This window comes from Ochlerotatus camptorhynchus, unplaced genomic scaffold, assembly GCF_037179485.1.
Source record: "Ochlerotatus camptorhynchus isolate MF236.1 unplaced genomic scaffold, CSIRO-AGI_Acam_v1.1 ptg000246l, whole genome shotgun sequence".
Taxonomy (NCBI): domain Eukaryota; kingdom Metazoa; phylum Arthropoda; class Insecta; order Diptera; family Culicidae; genus Ochlerotatus; species Ochlerotatus camptorhynchus.
The window spans coordinates 2,468,718-2,472,082 of NW_027040736.1; the positions used below are offsets into that span (position 1 = coordinate 2,468,718).

At 34.2% G+C, this 3,365-nt stretch overlaps 1 pseudogene; it reads right to left on the minus strand.

Annotated features, from left to right (window-relative positions):
* Window positions 1-905: 905 nt before the first annotated feature.
* On the minus strand, window positions 906-1,693 carry LOC135704730 (uncharacterized; annotated as a pseudogene).
* Window positions 1,694-3,365: the final 1,672 nt, after the last annotated feature.

The window sequence follows — 3,365 nt, forward strand, 5'->3', positions numbered from 1 at the left end:
TTTTCAACAGAAGTCGAATCGATTTGCAATCTTCGACAAAGTTGTACTGCATATTTTTGTTTCTAAATCTCTGTCCAAAAAAAAAATAATTGTAATAAAACCACGGAATTTCAATAAGTTTTACTGTTAAATTTCGAGAAAATTAAAATGTATTGCTAAATTGTTGTACGGGAGAAAAATTAAATTCGTTTTTTACCGATTCAATGCTCAAACAATGATGTTCCATTTCCTTTACATTTTCGTACACATAATTTAAAATTCTCTCACATTTATAGATCGTAAAATAATTCATTCTAATTTGGCATAGTTGTTGGGGACCTCAATACAGATCGAATGAGCAGTGGGGATCAGTGAGTTATAAAGTTGACTTACCTTAATATATATATAATACACATAATATTGCATGTTTTTTACAATTTAATCAATATTTGATATCTTAACATGAAAAACGTTGCTCAATTTTCAATTTGTTTTTGATTTATATACCAATAGAATGACCTATGCTTATTACTTTTTAAATTTTTATCTATTTTCTTTCTTTTTTACAAAATTACATTGTTTGATTTGATCTTTTATTGAGTCCATAACAAAGTATAATATGTTTACGAAGCTAAATGTATATACATATTTTTAAATTTATTGACGGTTATTATTTTTATTTCTGGTGAAATTAACAGAATTCCTTTCTCTTACAAAATTACTTATACACTAATCTAAAACGTTCGGTAACTGAAAGGGAAGATGAATGGTTAATAAATTCCAACTTACTGCTGCCAAATATTGACCACTGGCAAAAATTGTATAGACGGCAACTTATTTTAGAATTGTCAAAAAAGTGTTACTGAATATTGTTATTATTAAAAAAAAAGAAAAAGTCCCTTTCAGTTAGTGTTGCTTGATTTTGATCAACCATTGAGGTCGTAACGAGGATTATCCAACACATACTGTGCTAGAATATTACGTATTTGAAATGCATTTCGAGAAGCATTATGTCCTCGACTAATAGAATCAGCTGGAACACTTTGTAGAGGATCAGTAAGCGTGCGCCATTCGCCCTGGACCAAGTTTCCAACAGTGTCGATCGTATCCGTGAATCCTGGTGGAGTGTACTGTTGCTCACCGTGTTTTTTCAGAAAATTGTGCAACACCACTACTGCCTTAACAATATTTTCCGCTGACTCTGGTAACATACACAATGGTGACTTCAAAATCCTCCATCTAGCGACGGTGATGCCAAATGTATTTTCTATCGTGCGGCGTGCAACAGAAAGTCTATGTTTGAAATTTTCTTGTATTTCCTGTAGATTTCTTCCTGGGAAGGGTCTCATGATGTTTGATCTGAGAGGGAAAGCTGCATCTCCAACAATGAAATAAGGCGCTCTATGGTGCTGTTTGGCAAGTTAGTTGGCGGAGGAAATCCCAGTCTGCCTGATAACAAAAGTTTTCCAAACTCACTTGACGCAAATATACTGCTATCAGAGTTTCCACCGTACGCACCTATGTCAACTGCCAAGTAGTTGTAATTGGCGTCACAAATTGCCAACAAAACGATTGAATGCTGTTTTTTATAGTTGTAAAATAGTGGGCATTGAATAACCACATGCTTCCCGTCGACGGCACCACAGCAATTCGGAAAATTCCAGCGATCAAAAAAATCATCGCTGCATTCCTTCCAAGAGGCTTCACTCAGCATTGGTAAATATGTACCAGACATTACCTCCCATATCACTCTCGTGACTTCCTGGGTGATTTCCCGTACGGTTGAAACGCCCATCCGGAATAAACGAGACAGAGCAAAGTGACTCATTCCATGACCTAAATACCTGAAAACGGTTGAAACAGAAATAATAATAAAGTCGAATCAATGGAAAAGTAACGAATGAAAAACGTTTATTTAAACGATACCATAAACAAAACCAACAAGTCAATCAAATTAATAGGAATAAAGTCTGCGAACTTCAGCAAAATTCTTCGTACTTCAGGAAAATTCTGAGCATTTCAGGAAAATTAAAGAGCTTCCTAGGTCTACAAACTTCAGACAAAATCTGTCAACCTCAGGCCAAATCTGAGAACTTCTGCAATGCTTTGAAGAAAAATTATACGAACTTCAAAAAAATCTATGAACTTTTGAAAAATTCTGCAAACTTAAGAAAAACTATATAAATTGCAGGACATCATAACACAAACATCATAAATGTCTGCAAACTTCAGGAAATTTTTCCACTTTGCGAAAACTTCTGCGTACTTCTGGAAAGTTTTGAGAGCTTAAAAAAATCTTCGGAAATCGAACAAACTCTACGAACTTCAGGATAACTTAGAGCAAACTACAAAAAAATCTACGTACTTCATCGAGATTTTGAGAACTTCAGAAAAATTCTTGGAACTTCTGAAAATTTTGCGACTTTGAGAAAATTTCTGCTTTCTTCTGGAAAACTTTAAGATATTAAAATAAATCTGCAAAATTTACACAATGTCTATGAACTTCAGGATAACATCAAGCAAACTACAAGAAAATTCTACGTACTACGTACAAGAAAAAAAATTACGAACTTCAGGAAAATTTTGCGGCTTTCAGAGAAGTTTGTGTACTTCAGGCTTGATGAATTTTGGGAACTTCAAGGAAGTTTGTAAATTTCAGGATAATTCTGTGCACTTCTAGAATGTATTGCTGAATTAAGGAAAAAAAATCGAGGAAAAAATATTGAGCATCTGAAAAATCAGCCAACTTAAGGAAAACTCTGCGAAAATTCTGAAAACTTTGCAAAGTTTTGCAAACTTCAGGGAATTCAGCGAACTTCAGCATAATTGAAAACTTTAGGAACCTTCTTTGAACTCCAGGGAGGTCGGCGAACATTACGAAATTTCTGCCAGCTTCAGGAAACTTCTGTGAACTTCTGGAAAGTTTTGCGAGCTTCAGAAAAATTCTATGACCTTCAGGAAAATTCTGCGGTCTTCAGGAAAATTTGTGAACATTACAAAAATTCTTCAAACTTCAGAAAAGTCTGCAAACTTCAGTAAAATTCTGCGAACTTAAGGAACTTCTACAAACTTCAAAACTACAAAACTACAAAAAACTCAGCGAGTTTCAGAAAAAATATACGAGCTTCAGCTATATTCTGCGGCTTTCAGGAAAGTCTGCGTACTTCAAGAAAATTCTGCGGACTTTCGGAAAGGTTTGTGAGCTTCAAGAATTTTGGGAACTTCAAGGATATTAGCAAATTTCTGGATAATTCTGTGCATTTTTAGAAAGTTTTGCTGAATTAAGAAAAATTGTTGAGCATCCGAAACCCCAACTTAAGAAAAATTTTGCCATCTTTAAGAAAATTTTGTGAACTTCTGGAATGTTCTGCAAACTTTTAGGAAGC